The sequence below is a fragment of the Pseudorasbora parva genome, chromosome 23, assembly GCF_024679245.1.
Source record: "Pseudorasbora parva isolate DD20220531a chromosome 23, ASM2467924v1, whole genome shotgun sequence".
Classification (NCBI taxonomy): domain Eukaryota; kingdom Metazoa; phylum Chordata; class Actinopteri; order Cypriniformes; family Gobionidae; genus Pseudorasbora; species Pseudorasbora parva.
The window spans coordinates 6,104,838-6,125,091 of NC_090194.1; the positions used below are offsets into that span (position 1 = coordinate 6,104,838).

Sequence of the window (20,254 nt, forward strand, 5' to 3'; positions counted from 1 at the left end):
ACCATCTTGCTGAATCACAGACAGAGTAAATGACACTTTTCAATTGTAGAGACTTAGCGAATGTAAAAAGCTTCTGTGCATACACACACACACACACACACACACACACACACACACACACACACACACACACACACACACACACACACACACACACACACACACACACACACACACACACACGCTCTCTCGCTCTCTCTCTCTCTCTCTCTCTCTCTCTCTCTCTCTCTCTCTCTCTCTCTCTCTCTCTTAAGAAGAAAAATGTAAGATCCTTAATCACCGTCTTGCTGAGTAAATGACACTTAACCATTGTGGAGACTTTAAAAGCTTCCTGTGGTTGTTTGTAGTACACTGAAAAAAAAAATGTGTATAATCAATTTTCACAACAAAAGTTGCAAAGAATTGACAAGGAACACATTGAATTAAATGTTAAGTGAAATAAATAATACAAATGGAAAAACTTAAATAGTGTTTCCTTGTACTCCAGTAATCTTTGTTTTATTTGCAGTGTATAACCTTGAATGACTTCTTCCACCTGTAATAATAGGACCATTATGTCAAGTGGAGGAACCATCAAGAGTAATTCTCAGATGAGTCATCCAGCAAGTCACAGTACAGCTATGTTCACCTCTGTGACTATAAGTAGCATCATAGTGTCTTTTCTGCATTTTATTTAAGAGTCATGTGACATCCAAATGTAAAAACTATTCAGGAGTTAAATTCATGACATCACTGTTCATTTCTGACCAGCCAATTTGTGGTCAGTATCTCATCATAACAGACTCAGGCTGGTTTAGATATTTGATCAGCCATTGTTGATCATTCTTCTTGGTCAAGGATTTTTAGGGCTGGTAGACCACCTTTGACTAGTAACTAAGCATCTACTATGTAGACAACTTGACTACCTAAAATATTTCTTGAGACAAATCTGGATCAAAAGTGATGAGGTTAGCTGTGATTTATAGGCGTTGGTTTCTGTAGCGTTAAATAAGGTCCTCAAAATAAACACCTCAAACTTTGTTTGTTTGCATGTCTTCATGACTTGTGTTCACATTCTTCCCATATTTTTGGATGGGTTGCTGACCACATTTTTTTCCAGGAGTTATATTGTATAAGACTTTTTACTGTTTTATTATTGCTTGCATTCTTAGAAACTTCAGTGGAGATGTGAATCAATGGAGAAGCTGCTAGTTCTCGGAGTTTGTGTTTGTTTTTCCAGTGGTCTGGCCAAGGTTTCCAGAACGAGGGTCTTGATCATCTCATAGAGATGGAATTCAGCTCTCCATAGATCAACTGTTACATCTGGACTGCAATTGAAGACTAGTGTTTAAGAATCCAACTTCACATTTAGGCTTCTTGTGGAAACCTATGCCATGCTCAACAAACCTAGGTCAACTCGGGATATTGTTAAAATGACCTTCTCTCATAGTTCACCTGAAAATGTAAATTATCATTATCTCATCAAACCTGACTGTGTATTTCTTGGGGCTTTTATCAGAAATTCCTTTACTGTTATAACCACAGTCAGGAAAGTGGAAATCATCCCGTCCTTTTCAGTCACAACTCATTCTCCTCTCCTCTCCTCTCCTCTCCTCTCCTCTCCTCTCCTCTCCTCTCCTCTCCTCTCCTCTCCTCTCCTCTCCTCTCCTCTCCTCTCCTCTCCTCTCCTCTCCTCTCCTCTCATGTATTTCTTGAGACAAATCTTCAAGTATGTGTGTGTAGTATCTCACAGCTAATTTCTTGTAATGCAATTCCTTCCTTTCACATTAGTAGCTGGTCATCAGGACTTGTTGGACATGAGGGATGCGACATGGCAAACAGGCCATTTCTTTGCATCATTGCGTTTAATTTTCCCTATTTCTTCACAGTTTGATTGCCTAACCATATTCCTGGTTATTCTTTAGAAACTGTTTCCTTTAGAAATTTGTTTCAAGACGCTTGCTTTAGTAAGTTGCAGCATATCCTTTCTAGATTCCTTCTAGGTTTGTCTTTAAAGGCACAATATGTAAGATTTTTTGGATTAAAATATCCAAAATCCACTAAAACAATGTTATAGATTTTGTTGACTTGTGTTACTTACATTATCCCAAATGTTAAAATCCAGAGAAATCATGTCCGTGCTTGCCAACATCAATGACAACTTTCCTGTGTTTCCCTCAATTTCATCGATTTCTTCTGTTTAATTTTGTTGAAATCAAGGAAACACCAAATACGCTTTAATATATTATTTATTTAGTAGACAGGTGAGAACTTTTTGGATACATTTATCTAAAAAAAAAAATTGTCATTGTTATATAGCTCAACACAGTTATCTCGTTTTCTTGATTTACTGCTAGTACCGTGTTTTACCATGCCTGATATTGATCTAGCTCACTGCAGTGGGTAACAAGTGTCTCATAGGAGCTGCGGAGCGAACGCACAGAGTAGGAATATGACATAACTTTCAACACACTCAAATGTATCTAATATGATAAAACAGCGCTGCTTTGCCCCACATGCCCATGAGTGGCAATGGCTTTTAGCCCCACCCTCCTTCATAAAGCAGTAGCATTAATAAATCTTTAATAGATTAACTCATCAATGAATATGATTTCTGCCCATCCCATCTGTTTTTTTTTTCCACCGGCTAAAGAGTTGAAGACAATGACTCCCATGATTCTGTGAAATCAAGGCGTTATCGAGCTGCGCCTTTGAATAATGAATAAATGAATGAATGAATTAAAAAGCTGTGAGCCTTTAAATAAGCTAATCTTTTGTTTTGAATAAGTGACCTCTAGCTGTGAAAACTACATATTGTGCCTTTAACGCTCGCTAGTTTGCTAAGATGCAGTTGGATGGCATCATTCTTGAGATTGATCTTACTCCTGGACGTAACATGTTGTTGAATCTGTGTTTGGGGGTGTATATTAGACAATAAAAGTTAGTGGCCATCAAACACCACAGAGAGCTTTTGATGATATTTTCTTCCTGCAGAGGGATTTTACAGAGTATATTATCTCTAGACTCCAGAGTGAAGGAATCTCTCACAATATTTATAGCAATATTTGGTAGCAGGGCTACCAAGTAGTGTTTTCTATAGTTAGTATATGATGTAACATTCTGGATGAAAACTAAAACACTAAGCTTAACAAAAACCAGCAGAGACTTTGGGACTCCGATTGGGTATTACGTTTTATCTTTGAAAGTAAAGGAGTGCTTGAAATCATAGGAAGTAAATTGCATCACCCTCAGGCTTTTCCCCGTGAAAGCACCAGGAGGTGTTTGGTTCCAGGTGAACCTGTAAAGATGTTATTGATCAGTTACCTTTGCAGGGGTTCTTTAAGGCAATGGGAGAGTGGGAGCAGAGAGAGGAGACTTAGAAGCATGCTGGGCAAGGGCGGAGGAGGTAGTGGTAAGAGAGAAGTGCACAAAGCTTTTATGCTAAGAACAGATGGGGTGATATTTCATGTCCAGTATGCATAGCACACAGAGAAGCATAAATTCCAGCCTGCATTGAATACAGAGCCTCATGCAGGGAAGCCGTTCAGAGGTTCGGGCCCTTTCTATGCTCGTTTTGAATAGCTCCCGAGAGAGATTCTACCCTAGCGATGATCAAGGAACTGCTCTCAACACCGAAATTCTGACATAACGCATGATAAGAGACTCTGGACTATGGCAAGAAAAAATGCTTTCCACTCAGCGGTGAAGAGGAACTTTAGCTGAGTATATTCTGGATGAATAAGCAAGCCAGCTCTCACTCTGGAGGTATTAAAGAAACTATACGCGAATAGGTGGCAAAATAAACCATATCAATGGAGGTTAGAATCTGTTAGTGAAGGTGTCTGTGAGAGAGGAATAGAGTGAATGAATGATCTGGGTGTGTTCTGATATAGCTCAACAAATTGGCCATAAAGTGAATTGAATTTAATAAATAAAATCTAATTATGACCACATGACCACCGCTGAGCCACAGTCCACATCTCTCTGTCTGCCTGTGTCTGGTCTTTGTTCAGCTGGGATGGGTTATAAATCTAGTAAAGGTACTCAACGAGAAGCCCAGTTGTTGATAATGATGAAAATGATGATTTTCATGATGTAGTAATAATAATAACACTGCATCATTACATATGATTTTTAGTATTACAACTCAAATGGTTGTTGTTGTATCACTAAATGTTATTACATCTGAATTTTAGCACTCATATTAACTGACTAATCCATTACAAGTTACAATTTAATTGATTTGTCATGGACCAATCAGAATCCAGTAAGAATGTAGGCGTGGGTTTGCATTATATCAAAATAATTATGATAGGTTTATTGTGTTGGATGGGTTGGAGACTCCTCATAAATTCTAGATAGACATATTCCTATTTAAAAATGGCCATATCAATACTCAATGATGAGAAGTATTCGTTGCTGTATTTTATTTGTTGTCCACTTGTCATTAGAGGCTCACGCTATTTACTCTAGGGTTAGGGTTTAAGGTTAGGGTTAAGGTTAGCAATTAGATGTCAATATGCTAGATGCAAAACATTCTTCTCCGTTGTATCACTGGTTCTTTCGGTGGGCTCAGATGAAGGTAACACATGACTGCCAAGCCCAGAAAAAGACTGGCGATGGTGAACAGAACAGCAAGCGTTCGTCTGACGGCTGCTAAAAGCCGACCGCCTCGAGAGCTCGCGCTGTCATGCGCGTCATCTTCCCTCCTCCACTTCGCTGCAGCGCTTCATTAGCATTTGTATCAAGTGAGTAAACTATTTGTCAAAAGTGTGACAGTGACAAAGATGTCATAAATGACGTTAATAGACTCCTAAATAACCCTGTGGGAGATGTTTGGTTTTGGTTTATTGTTGTTTCTTAATGTGGAGTGGAGCACTAAATGTTTTCTCCAATGCTTAAATGACACAGCAGATTTTATTTTAAGTTGCACGTCCCTGCTCACTTTAGTGGTTTACATTTCATTATACAATTCATTTTTTTATCCACCTGCTGATTCTATAATCAAATCTTATATATATACCGATCAGGCATATGGTAAATGGACTGCACTTATATATAGTGCTTTTAACAGACCCTATGGCCATCAAAAGCGCTTTACATTTTTGCCTCACATTCACCCATTCATACACCGACGGCGATGTCAGCCATGTAAGGCACCATCCAGCTCGTCGGGAGCAGCTGGGGTTGTCTTGCTCATGGACACCTCGACACTTGGTCAGGTGGAACCGGGGATTGAACCGCCAAACTTTCAGTTTGTAGACAATCTACATGAACCACTGAGCCATGCCGCCCCATAGCATTATGACCACTGACAAGGGAATAACACTGATTATATCTTCATCATGGCACCTGTTAGTGAGTGGGATATATATTATGCACTAAGTAGATATATAAGGCACAAACCTTTTGACCTCAAAATTGATGTGTTATATATGTTATTTAGCAGGAAAAAATGGCCAAGCGTAAGGATTTGATCAAATTTGACAAGGGCCAAATTGTGATGTCTAGACAAAATGGGTCAGAGCATCTCCAAAACTGCAGCTCTTGTGGGGTGTTCCTGGTCTGCAGCGGTCAGTATCTATCAAAAGTGCTCCAAGGAAGGAACAGTGGAGAACCGGTGACAGGGTCATGGGCGGCCAAGGCTCATTAATGCACGTGGGGAGTCAAACAGGCGAGCTACTGTAGCTCAAATTGCTCAAGAAGTTAATGATAGATAGGTGTCTGATAGAAAGGTGTCAGAATACACAGTACATCGCAGTTTGTTGTGTATGGGGCTGCATAGCCGCAGACCAGTCAGGGTGCCCATGCTGACCCCTGTCCACTGCCGAAAGTGCCAACAGTGGGCATCAGAACTGGACCACGGAGCAATGGGAGACGGTGGCCTGTTCTGATGAATCACGTTTTCTTTTACATCATGTGAATGGCCATATGTGTGTGTGTGTATATGTATGTATGTATGTAACCCTAACTGCTGGGGTATAGCTTTTCATTTCTTAAACAACAATTTATGAAGACGCATCATGGCCATATTCCAGGATAAAAATTTCTAGGATAACAATTTTTGCATTTGTCCAGACCATTGGGATGTGCTGGAGTAGACTTTACAGAGTGCTGGATTGGTACGTTATCAATACAAGTTCTTGACCAAAAATCCATGCACCTCTTGATGGAAATAAATGTTGTGATGTTATTTCCAGGCATGGAATGGTCATGCAGTCTGCAGCGGGTACATTACTTTCGGTTCAGAGATAAACATATACTGTTGTTATGTGAATATGCAATCCTTAATTACATATAATTAGTCCTTAATTTCACATGATTGCATAGTAGACTATAGAAAGTCATTATGAATATGGAAATACTTGTAAATATGAGTTTTAAGAGTGCAAAGGCCATTTCTTATGTCTATGGGAACAGGTTGGTAAAGTTGGTTTGAGGAGAGTATGTGTGAATCTCTCTCTGTACACTTGCTGCCTATAGCCACCCTCAGGCAGTCTAAAGGCCTTTGGCCACTTGCAGTCGATTCTGATTTATTTCAGTTTATTTTATTTTTTTCTTGCTGGCCTGTAACTGTCTTAAACGTGTTTACAATACTGTCTCACTCTCAACTGTCTTTAGGAGGTGTAGGGGTTATTCTGTTTTACTGCCAAAATGACGCTTAAACTGAGAATACAAAGAATAGAGCTGTATCTATTAAAGGACAGACAGACACTGGTGCATCCATGGACACACACTGGAGAGCCAGACATAGAGATGTACATATCTTCATTATCTTAAGTGTTCTGTTGACAGAAAGGACAGAAACATCTCCAAACAGATGTTTAGTACTTCCACTTTGACCTCCTGCTGAACTGAATTAGAGGATCTGGTTTATTGAGCTGACAAGTGTGTGTGTGTGTGTGTGTGTGTGTATGTGTGTGTGTGTGTGTGTGTGTATGTGTGTGTGTGTGTGTGTGTGTGTGTGTGTGTGTGTGTGTGTGTGTGTGTGTGTGTGTGTGTGTGTGTGTGTGTGTGTGTGTGTGTGTGTGTGTGTGTGTGTGTGTGTGTGTGTGTGTGTGTGTGTGTGGTAAAACAGAAAGGTGATGCTTTGGCACCCTCTGGTGTCCTGAGTTAGGAATGTATTCAGCTGTTTTCTTTAGGATTTTAGAAAAGTCTATCTATCTACACTGTAAAAAATTATATGTTCAATAAGTTATGACAACATATGTTTTTACATTGTTTTAACTCATCAAAATAAGTTAAGCAATGTTAAACTTGTTTTTATAAGTTATACAAGATGTAACTCATTTTTTAAAGTCAGTTTAACATAATTTAAGTTGAAATAACTTAAACATCCAAGTCAATTCTACTGCAAAAGTTCAAAATTTGCCTTTTTTTACAGTCTATCTATCTATCTATCTATCTATCTATCTATCTATCTATCTATCTATCTATCTATCTATCTATCTATCTATCTATCTATCTATCTATCTATCTATCTATCTATCTATCTATCTGTCTGTCTGTCTGTCTGTCTGTCTGTCTGTCTGTCTGTCTGTCTGTCTGTCTGTCTGTCTGTCTGTCTGTCTGTCTGTCTGTCTGTCTGTCCTTATTTTTCCATGTTCTATTCCCTTTTCTGCTTTCTCTCCCTCAGTATTCATAGTCTTTGAAAGTAAGGTGCAGCTGTAGTCTCTCTCTGTAACGATTGCCTTTCTTTAAATAAGTTCTCTCAATTAGTCTGCTCTCGGCTCAGACGGCAATGGCTGTTCACAGCGCCAAGGAAAGAATAACAGCTAACTTAGTTAAAAAACAAGCAAATATTTTGCCCCTCTATTGTTGACTTTTAAAAATTTGTTTTGTATTTTGTATATAAAAATGGTATTAGTGAGCTCTACAAATTGGTTGACTTCTGTCATATAGCCACAGATGGTTGAGTGCAGAAAGCAGTCTATATCCGTGTCTTATTCTTCCCCGAGAGACAGACTCTTCCCTGCAACTAAACAATACACATGTCAGAAGTACCTCAAAAAAGAAAGGCAGTCTGACAGCAGGGAGTGTACTTGTGTGTGTGTGTGTGTGTGTGTGTGTGTGTGTGTGTGTGTGTGTGTGTGCCTGCGTGCATGCGTGTGCGCGTGCGTGTGTGTGTGTGTGTGCGTGTGTGTGTGCTTGTGTGTGCGTGTGCGCGGTTTAGTGAGGGTGTTTATACTGGAGCAACCAGGCAAGTATCATAGACTCAAGAGCTCTATAGCACTTTTCTTTCTCTTCATCTCTTTCAACCTTTTTTAGCACCTCTCTCCCCCACACGGCCTGCGGCGTCCCTCCATGCTCCATCCCCCTTCCTCCATCTTCCTCTCGCTCTCCCTGATGCATTCACCCTGTCGATGCAGCACATGTAGTTCACAGGTCTGCATCGATCGCTCTGTGATAGAGGCCAGCCCTGCTCAGGCTGTTTTGCAGTGATTGCAATTGCTGAGGTCTCTTGTAATGACATGTCTCTCAGAAAGATGGTGTTTTTAATGCAACAGCCAAAGATCGTTTCTTCCTCCAAAATTAATTTGTGCAATCTGCTAAAACCACTCATAGCACTTTAGCAAGAGTTTCACATGGGTTATGTGGCTGTAAAAACAATTTTCACTCAGAAATTGCATAGTAATGGCAAGTAACACATTGATTAAAATGTGACATTTTGAAGTAGAAAGACTGGAATGTAATAAAATGTATTTAATAATTTTTACATTTTACTTTTTGGCCTTTATGTGCAATATTGATGTATATTTTGTGTTTTTGCAAATATATTAGACAAATCAATAATAATTACATTTTGATTTGGATTTAGATCTACTGGATGAAGATGTGTGTTTAAAATTGTAGTTCATATACAGTACAGATTACTGACACATTACTATTTGTATAAAATAGTTAAATAAATGCAGGCTTAATGAGCAGAAGAAACTTCTTTCAAAAACATTACTAATAGTAATGTGTCCAAACTTTTGGCCTGTACGGTATGTTCAACATTAAGTTCTTAAAATTGACCTCTTCCTGGTGCAGCGCTTTCTGACTGAATCTATAAATAATTGTCTTAGGTTTGGCCACTCTGCATAGTAAGTCCCTTTTTCTCCCCTCAGCTAGTTTTGGACAGCAGACATATTACTTTGCGCTCAGCCTTGGCAACCAAATCCCATAATATGTGGGCAGGCCAGAATTGTGGTCTGGGTCGATGTGCTGTAAGAGCTGTGCGGTTTTGGACTAAAGTTATCTGAAGTTTTCTTTGCCTTTGGTCTCTTTTGACTCTCTCAGGGCGGCTCATTATTGCTCATGTGCTTCTTGGTCTTTGGGCTCAGTTGACAGACAGTTCCCCCTGTGAATTGGTTACTTTACATGTAATTTACTTGGCTGCTCGGACTCTGGATCTGATCCAGAACTGTTGGCCATAGCCACACAACTGCCATTACGAGTGGCCAGCTCTTTCAGCTCAAACTGTTTAGACTGAACAGACAAACGACATTGTTGTGTAGAGCTGAACAGGTTATGTTTGTTTTATCACTATTTTCATCTATTCAAGTTCATCTATTCAAGTTTATGTCTTGTGTGATAACTTTTATAGGGTACATAACAGTTTCTGCCAGTCTACCTCATGACTTTATCCTGGATAACTTTCTATCCACTATACATGTTCATGTTGTTCACATTATATGCACTTACGCGCCGTTTGCCAACAAAACACAGACATTTGATACAGTTTCACTCACCCCCTGCGGTTTCGACTCATAACTGGGAACAAACAAACACACTTGCAGAACTGCAACTCTTGCTGCTCCCGGAGAAAGAAACTGCATCCATCGTTTCCTTAACGCTAGGCCTGGGTAAAAATATCAATTTCTCGATTTTAATCGATTCTCACTTTTTCAAAGCAATATCGATTCTTAGGGTGTTTTCACACTTGGTCCTTTTCAGGGGTCTGAGCGCGGTTCGCGTGATTTTTGGCCCATATGTGAACACTCCTAACGATCTCAGACCCCTTTAAAGCGAACCGAGCCGAGACCATCACGGGAGGTGGTCTGGGTACGGTTCGATCTCATCTTATGGTACGGTTCGCTAAAAACACGCAGTCTGAACACAAACCGCTCTGGGCTTACTTGATTTTTTCTGTTCTTGAATTCCAATGTAGTTTGGTCATCAGATGCCTCCGTACAAATCGGCTGTTCATCGCGGCTGATTCTTCTGACAAATCTCTACAAATTATTCGTTCACAACATACACTTGTTTATTGCAATTTCAACCGCTTCCGAACTGTGTGAGAGAGACGCGGCTGCGCGCCAGTTTAAAATGGTGTTACGAGCACACACACCTAGCGCATGCAGAAGCAGCTGTCACAGCGCGTGAAATAAACTGAATCTTTAGCGTCTTATTGCATTTATTTTAAAGCGTCGAAAACACACAAGTTTCACATAAACAGGTGGTTTTGTCTTAAATGAATGTAAACATCTGCATTAGCCTAATAAAAGAATCAGTGGAGAATATGCAGAATATGCAGTTCTTCATACAGTGAAGAATGCGGTTTTATTTTTTCATGTGATTATTCCATTTCTTTCTTGAATGCTGCTTTTAGGCATATCTATACTTTACCTGGGAAATTGAAAGCAGTTTATTTAATTTGCATCTTTCTTTTATTTTTTTATTGTGTTGTTTATTTTTTGTATGCTGATGTTATCATTGCCTTCTGCAATAAAATAAACATGAATCAAGGAAAACAATTCAAATGTTAGTTGAAAAGAAGGAGGTGTTATATAGCTAGTGCAAGAATATGTAATATTTTATATATATATATATATATATATATATATATATATATATATATATATATATAGGCATATATATATAGGCATATATATATATATATATATATATATATATATATATATATATATATATATATATTTTTTTTTTTTTTTTAAGATAAACTACTTAATACAACAGCATTTGTACTGTCATAAAGTAATAATAATCTTTACAAACAAATATCTTGAGTTACTGAGGAACAAACAATGTAAGTGAATGGGATCAAATGTTGAACGCCATAGGGTCAGCCATCAAAAACTGAACTGGACTAGATCCAAAAAGCAACAGTCTGAACACAAAGGGGTCTGAGACCACATTCCTACTAAAGGGGACCAAAAATGATCTGAGTCCTCTTTCAGAGACAGGGACACTGTGAACGTAAAGAGAACTGGGTCCTTTTTCACTTGGTTCACTTCTTGGTCCACTTAAAGGAGTCTGAGTTCGGTTCTTTTAAAGAGGACCCAAGTGTGAAAACACCCTTAAATCCCAAGAATCGATTAGTCAACCTGTTTTCAGTTAATGAATGAAATAAACATTGTAGTGCCTCCCATCCAATAAATAGAAATAATATTTGTGCTTTATTAATATTGATATGAAAAAAAGTCTTACATTTCAAATTACGTCTATTTTATTTTTTATTTTTTTACGAAATTCAAAAATAGAAATACAATTTTTGGCGCTGTGGCGCGAGATTGCTCTGCTGCAGTTTAGCTCAAGAGAACCGGCAGGACAGAACGCACATGAACTGATCTTCTCTTCCGCCTTAATACCAGTTACAGCGCAAAATAAGCATGAATGAGCATCTGAAAGTGTGTTTAAAGATACAGGACAACTTACCGAAATCAGTATCATGTCACAAAGAATAGCTCAATCAGTTTTCAACCGCAGAGAGACAGGTCTTATAAGTAAAATGGCTTGTAAACGTCACAACATTTACCTCAGAAAAAACATATCCAGTCCATAAACTCATTAGTCAGGTAGAAAAAAATATTCCCTAGAGGAGCGTTTTCCTTATTATATGCACCACATTACATAGGCTATTTAATGTTTTTCAGTGCATGTATAAATCTGCCATGTTTTGACAGCCACCATTAAAATGTTTATATTTCAAAAAACTAATTAGAGTAGAAACATAATTATGTAATTGTAAAGTTCATATTATAACTTTATCATTATTTATAACATCATTTAGTAATATTTAAGTGTTTGTACACAAATCAGTTAATTTTTACCTTCAATATTATAGTAGGCTAATGTAGAACTGACTACCATATTACCATATTAGTTCCGAGATTTGTTTTCCTTGTGAAAATTTGCCATGTATTGTACCTGATATATATCCAAAATAATCAATATTGATTTGAATCGAATCGAAAGCTTGTGAATGGAAATTCGAATCGAATTGTGAAATGTGTGTCAATACCCAGCCCTATATGTTTAATTACCTGCTGGCTGCCTCATATGTTCAGTGTCAAAGAAACTGCTCAGAACGGGCCACTTGCTGTACTTTTTAAAATGTCATAGGGTTCAAAAATTCAAAAGCTTTTCAAAATATAGTAGGTTTCAATACATGGAGGAAATTTTCTATACACATTTTTTTTTAATTAATTTTGTCCAGCATTTGCAAGCTGTATACTCTCTGTCCAGTCGGAGGCATATATTGTGTAATTTATGTTTTTAGTTTTCAGTTCAATTAATTAAATCCAAGTAAATTGAATACTCACAAGATGTCGCCAAAATCATGTCCCTTTTAAATATTTATATTGCATATATATTGGGATGTATATTGTATCGTGAGCTGAATATCGTGTATCGTATCGTGAGATTAGTGTATCGCTACAGCCCTACTTAACGCTGGGTTCTTTGGGAAGCTGAGCAAGGTTATCTTTTCCTTACTGCCAGTAACACACTCCTTTAGTGACATACATCCAACTCATGTTGTATTTATTTATTTTGCCCATGTTTAGCATGAGAATCCAACTCTTTAAAGGTGTAAATAAGTCAGAATGCTGGAAATAGCATTAGAACGCACATGTAAAAACATTTTAAAGTTGAGTTATTTGGACTGCACAATGTTATATTTCTCTTTCACTAAGGGGCTTGTGAATAGTTTGAATCTATTTATTAATTTTACAGAATGATAACTCTTTAACTATCTTTAGTACACTTTTTTTTTGTAATACATTTTTGTGTGTTCATGTCCCATATAAACTTTTATGCCCTGAGTTGGAGTTTGTGTGTGTGGTTTTTGTGACCTGTGGCAAACACGCAACCCTCTTACCTCTTCTGGTTCAGGTCCTCTCCACTTTACACTCTTTTCTATTGTTCATCTCGTCATCTGCCAGCAATTACACTCGTTTATCTCCCTTTCCTCTCTTTCATCTGATCACTCGCTTGCTAAAGACTCACCAGCTGGGCTGTAGGAGAGGGCGGGAGGTGTGCGTGCGAAGCCTGGGCCGTGGAGCCCCGTTCCGTGTTAGGACAAATGAAGAGCGCAATCTGCGGAGAGAGTTTGGCAGTGGCCCCTACGTCTGAAAGTCATTGCATTGTGGAATTGTTCCCTCATCTCTGTCTGTCTAGGGCGGTCTTATCTCCATCCAAGTCTCCCGCTGCCTGGAGAGCAGAAATGAGCTCCACACGCGGACATGTCACTGTTCATAAAGCCCACAGTACATTAAACCCGTTGTGCGTCTGTAACGACTGGTAACAGCAGACAAACGCCTGCCTAACCTCTCTGAGAGCTGTGCTTAACATATCCCTACGGATGATCGGACAGATTCTCTCAAATCTGCACATCTTGTTCTTCAGTGCTTTTCAAAGGCCTTCTTAGCCTTGTTGTGGATTATATCTCCCTGGCATGGCATCATATTAGTCATTCTCAAAGTAATAGCAGGTGTGGTACATCCAAAAGGTTGGTTACCACAGGTGGTAACCTTGGATTAAAAGGGACATTTCTGATATGTTTTATGTGATAATGGACTTTTATCTGCCAACTTCGACACATCAAAACTAGTGATGCACAGGATTTTTACACCACATGGTCATCATTTACAAATAAAAGGTATTTTCCTATAATGATTTTAGCCTTTGATTTAAACACTCTTTTTGAAGAGGCGTGTCTGCTGTGAGACTTTAGTGTAAACGCCCACTGCTGTGATTGGCTGCTGTGAGACTTCAGTGTAAACGCCCACTGCTGTGATTGGCTGCTGTGAGACCAGTGCAAACACCCTCTGCTGTGATTGACTAACATATTTGCATGTTAGTCGATCTACATAACTAGCTAAGTATTACTAGCTAAGTATTACATGTTTAAAGGTGCACTGTGTAAATTTTAGCGGCATCTAGTGGTGAGGTTGTGATTACAACCATCTCCCCCTCACCCCTCCCTTTCAAAGTACATAGAGAAGCTACGGGGGCCGACACAGGACAAATATGTCGTTGTCTTAGACAGCAGAGAGTGACTAGCGCTCTGTAGGGCAGTTTGTCCGTTTAGGGCTACTGTAGAAACATGACAGGGCAAAATGGTGACTTTACTGTAAGGGGACCCGTGGTGTATGTATATAGAAATGGCTCATTCTAAGGTAATAGAAACATAACCTTTCCTTATGTAAGGTCTTTATACACCACTGAAAACTTAGTTATGTATATTATATTATGTATATTATGTAATTCTCACAATAACTTTATGCACGTTTTTACTAATACAGATCTCAGTGTTAACTAATCATGAAAAGTGTTGATTATAGCATTCTATTTAGATCGATGGCATTAAATTAAGATCTATAGCATTATATTTCGATCGTGGCATTAAAGGTTAGAGTGATGAGCATTGTAGCCAATCACAGACATGTTGAGCAACACATGGTAGATAAGATTTGTTGATTATTAATGGAAATGTTGGGGTATTAAGGATTGTCACTTATAAACTCTCTGCTGTTTGATTGACAGCTCCAGCGATTGTAAAGGGAGCATTCTTTGATCACTTTCTATATATAATTTAATCACAGTTTAAATAACAGATTATTTTTATCCTACTAAGAGAAAAAAAGTAAAGTTGGTTAATTGAAATTAATGTAAATTAAAACATTTTGGTCAGTGATTTCAGCCCTCCAAAGTTAATCTTTAGTTTTCTTTTGAATTAATTTTCGGCTGGATATTTTGGTTGCTGAAATTTCAGTGCGTCATTAATCAGAATCTATATTTTAAATGCAAATTGTACATTAGTGGTGCTTTATGCAGACGTGAATGGAAAAATGTCATAGGTTTTTATTAAAGTAATGGCCTGAGCCGTATCTAATGACTAATAACTGGCAACTTTATTCTCACTTTGTCTTCTTTCTCTGTCTTTTCTTTCACTCTTTTCCTCGCTTTCATTTGCATAATGCAAGTTCTCTTTCATTTGAAACATAAAATCTTAAAAGATTGAATGAAGCACTAAAAGCTTTTGTGGAAGCGGAAGTCTTCTCTGTCTGTGGTTCTCTCTCAGCGTCTGGCATCTGGTTAAATGGATAATTTGCAAGATTTAAAAGGGCTGTAGGGCTGTGGCTCAGGAGTGCCAGGGGAGCTGCAGTGGGATGGCCTGTCGTTCTGTTAGCATGCCCAGGGCAGGGCCTTGGGGTCAGGCAGACTATCTCTCACAGACACCCCGAGCTGTTGATTACTGGAGCTGCGGCAGTGAGCTCACAACTGAGGATGTGGTTTCCTGCTGGTCCGCTAAGCCTGAGGCGCTTACCCTCAAGCACAAAAGATACTACGTGCTGTATGTGTGTATTGCTGTGCGGATGTGCGTGTCAGTGTGAACATTTAGCTTTGCTCTACATGTCACTGTCTAAATAGGAAAACTAGAGTTGCTGTTTGTGTTTGCACACTTGAGACCGTTTATCCTATATTTTAATTCTACAGTATTATCATTTTTAAATGAACTAGCATGAGCGACTAACTTGTTTTTGAGTGTACATTGTAAGCAATAGTTTTTCTACCTTAGTCAAAATTTACACAAAAAATAATATATGTTACGAGCGCTAAAGCATACACTTCAGTGGTCTAAAGATCCAAAGGTTTGGGGTCGGTAAGATTATTGTTTTTAAAATAAATCTCTTATGCTCACCAAGTCTTCATTTATTTGATTTAAAATACAGTAAAAATAGTAACATTATGAAGTTTTCTGCATCATTACTCCAGCATTCAGTGTCACATGAGCCTTCAGAAATCATTCTGATATACCATTTTTGTGTGCAATAAACATTACTCACTATTATCAATGTTGAAAACTGTTGTGTTTCTTAATATCTTTGTGAAAACTTTACATTTTACTTTAAATATTTTTTTGTAACAATATGAAAGTCTTTACTGTCATTTTTGATCAATTGAATGCATGCTTGCTGGATAAAATTATTAATTTATTTATAAAAAAAAAACATACTGGCCCCATTTATTGACTTAGCCATCATTCTGAGATCACTTTTCTAACCAAAAACTTGTTATATTTAATATACAGTTGTGAATAGGGTGTTCATACATTTGCTTTTAGGACGCTACAACGACACCAATAGGTGTCTGTATGAAGTCCAAGACCACTGCCGCATCACACAACTAAACATTTATTAGCATACCATTAATACTTAATATTATGCAAATGACCTCAGTTATGATTAACTAGCCTCTGTTCCCCAGCGTAGTTATGTCAGCGTTTCCAGATGGCACTTTTTTTATTTCAGAAAAGCAAGAAAGAATAAAGTTATCGTGGCCTTTTAGAGCACAAGCTTGTTGCAGTTCCTTGCAGTCACTGATTTCAGGCTTGCATTAGATCATTAAACGTGTTCGGCTGTTCCACAGGACGACAATAGCTGTTGACAGGACAAAAGACAATACTATTATAAACATGTTAACAAGATGAGTGCTTCCAGAGTCTTAGTACACAACAGGCACTTCTTGTGTAATTATTTTGTCCTAGCTGTGTTTATTTCTCCCCCGTTCTCTGCTTTAAACTCAGATGCCCGTGTGTCTCTTTCTAATAGGCACCAGAACATTTCTCTATTCTTATTTATTTACTGTTTTTCTCTTGTCTTTTTGTGTTTTGTCCATGAGGTGCACAGTGAAGTGGAGCGTGTGTGTGTTTGTGGGTGTTTTGATGTGAGCATGCAGATGCCCTGTCACTAAGGATTACCATGGCGATGGGTCTTGAGCACAACATGGGATGGATCACAGCCCTCGGGCTTGTGGGTGTCCCAAATATGTTATTAATTTCTCCCTGTTTGTTGCTACATTTTCAGATGACCTTAGACTGCCTTTCTTATTTCTATAAATCCTTTGTTTGTTTGTTTGTTTGTGTGTGTGTGTGTGTGTGTGTGTGTGTGTGTGTGTGTGTGTGTGTGTGTGTGTGTGTGTGTGTGTGTGTGTGTGTGTGTGTGTGTGTGTGTGTGTGTGTGTGTGTCATCTATTCATAGGTTGATTTAACTGAAAATTGCGACTCTGGGACTCTTCAAAACATTATAATAGTTGTAAATAAATTTCAGTCATGTTTGATTGGCTTTTTTATTTGAAGCAGTAGTAGATTTGGCAGCATATGTGAGATTGATATGGTTATCTGCCAAGTTTAGTTAATTCTTTTGATTCGGGTTGGCATTGTGTTTAGATTCAAATGTACTGTTGGAAAAAAAAAATATTACATTGTGTGTGCTTGTGCGTGTGTATGTGTCTGTGTGTTGCTTAGATTTAAATATGAAAGTTTCTTTACTACAGTCACTGTGTTTATAATGTGTTTATATCTCAGTCAATACTGCACACTTACACTCACCTAGAGGATTATTAGGAACACCATACTAATACTGTGTTTGACCCCCGTTCGCCTTCAGAACTGCCTTAATTCTACCTGGCTTTGATTCAACAAGGTGCAGAAAGCATTCTTTAGAAATGTTGGCCCATATTGATAGGATAGCATCTTAGAGTTGATGGAGATTTGTGGGATGCACATCCAGGGCACGAAGCTCCCGTTCCACCACATCCCAAAGATGCTCTATTGGGTTGAGATCTGGTGACTGTGGGGACCATTTTAGTACAGTGAACTCATTGTCATGTTCAAGAAACCATTTTGAACAATTCGAGCTTTGTGACATGGTGCATTATCCTGCTGAAAGTAGCTATCAGAGGATGGGTTCATGGTGGTCATAAAGGGATGAACATGGTCAGAAACCATGCTCAGGTAGGCCGTGGCAGTTATTCGATGCCCAACTGGAACTAAGGGGCCTAAAGTGTGCCAAGAAAACATCACCACACCATTACACCATTACACCACCACCACCAGTCTGCACAGTGGTAACAAGGCAGGATGGATCCATGTTCTCGTTCTGTTTACGCCAAATTCTGACTCTAATATCTGAATGTCTCAACAGAAATCGAGACTCATCAGACCAGGCAACATTTTTCCAGTCTTCAACTGTCCAATTTTGGTGAGCTTGTGCAAATTGTATCCTTTGTTTCCCATTTGTAGTGGAGATGAGTGGTACCCGGTGGGGTCTTCTACTGTAGTAGCCCATCCGCCTTAAGGTTGTGGGTGTTGTGGCTTCACAGATGCTTTGCTGCACACCTCGGTTGAAACGAGTGGTTATTTCAGTCAAAGTTGCTCTTCTATCAGCTTGAATGAGTCAGTCCATTCTCCTCTGACCTCTAGCATCAACAAGGCATTTTCGCCCACAGGACTGCCGCATACTGGGGATGTTTTTCCCTTTTCACACCATTCTTTGTAAACCCTAAAAATGGTTGTGTGTGAAAATCCCAGTAACGGAGCAGATTGTGAAATACTCAGACCGGCCCATCTGGCACCAACAACCATGCCATGCTCAAAGTTGCTTAAATCACCTTTCTTTCCCCTTCTGACATTCAGTTTGGAGTTCAGGAGATTGTCTTGACCAGGACCACACCCCTAAACGCATTGAAGCAACTGCCATGTGATTGGTTGATTAGATAACTGCATTAATGAGAAACTGAACAGGTGTTCCTAATAATCCTTTAGGTGAAGTGTATATTTTAGTAATGAAAATTGCACATAAACAGAAACAATTGGTTTATTTTTATAAAAAATTTTGTAGCTCATGCAATTAGTTTTTTTTTTTGTGGTTTGATGATTTCTGTAATTAAATGAAGTAATTTGCTAAATAGAGATGATGTGATGTAACATTTTTCCAACAAATGGTATAGTTGCTGGTGTTGGTAATTCCTGTGATCCAGCAGTCTGGGTTTGTTTGGTTTATCTTTATTTTTGATGTGAAGGGGATTGGAGTGTTTCAGGAGAGTAGACATATCTGCCAGATGTGTTCACATTAGTCTAGGTGAAACGTAAAGAAATCTTTTTCTGTTTTCTTTTTTTGCAATAAAAGTTTGATTTACTATGTTGGCACAATCTAGCATCTCTACTCCCTTTCACCAGAGCATTTATAAAAGCTAAGCTGCAAAAACAGGGCCTTTAGAAATAGCTATACTGATAGTACAGTCATTAACATATTACTATCTATGTTTGCATATAAAAACTATTTAGTATTCAGCAATCTGTTGAAGGTGGCATTTTTACATGCAAATAGGTTAGCCAAATCATAACAGAGGTCATTTACAGAAACACGAAGTAGATCCACACCAGCCCAGTGACTCAGATCTGTGCCTTTTACTGGAAAATGTTACATTACAGCCTTCACGTTTATTTAGCAAATGACTTGAAGTTTGAATGAACCATGATTATCGTACCCAGTGTGATTTGAGAATGCTATTAAAACTACACTGTCTAACTTTTTTTAGTTTATTCTTAGCTAAAAACACTGTCTTTCAAAACACATTTTTTTTCTTCTTCATAAATTCACTTTATGAAATGCTTTTTTCCAAAACACATTGGCCATAATTATTGGCAATCTTTTATTGTAATGTTATTTGGCCAAGATAACAAGTCTGAGTTGTGTCACCCTGGTGTGTTAAAACATTTCATAATTAATGGGAATATACTTCAGAGATATTTTACTTTTACTTTAAAAATCTGTGGAAATGGAGAGAAAGATGGACAGATGGGTAGAAGATGCCAGAAGATTAAAGGTGGATGAGAGTGTGAAAATGTCCAAACACAGACTGGAAAAAAATACAGTAGCGTAATATGGCATTAAAGTAACCAATTGAATCATTCAGAGACTTTGGGGCTTATATTTTTTTTTTTTTTTGAGGATTGTCAAGCTGTCATTAAACCATAAAGGACAGAAAACAGATTGTTGGAAGTATAGAGTGGGGAATGAGAGACTGAAAAGAGAGAGATTGGATATCCTCTGGCTCTCTGGCATGTGCCATCGCCGATGAACACAGCTGAAACGTATTTGAAGAGCTGGGCTGACATCCTGCCAAGAGAATGAGAGAGAGAGGCACAAGCAGAAACCAAAGGGAGAGAGGGAGAGAGAGCGGGATAGAGAGCAGGACGGAA

At 38.4% G+C, this 20,254-nt stretch overlaps 1 protein-coding gene across 3 annotated transcripts in view; it reads left to right on the top strand.

Moving 5' to 3' along the window:
• The window catches only part of auts2a (activator of transcription and developmental regulator AUTS2 a), a 381,444-nt gene that overhangs the window by 99,567 nt on the left and 261,623 nt on the right, over positions 1 to 20,254 (top strand). The gene's annotated exons all lie outside the window — the stretch shown is intronic.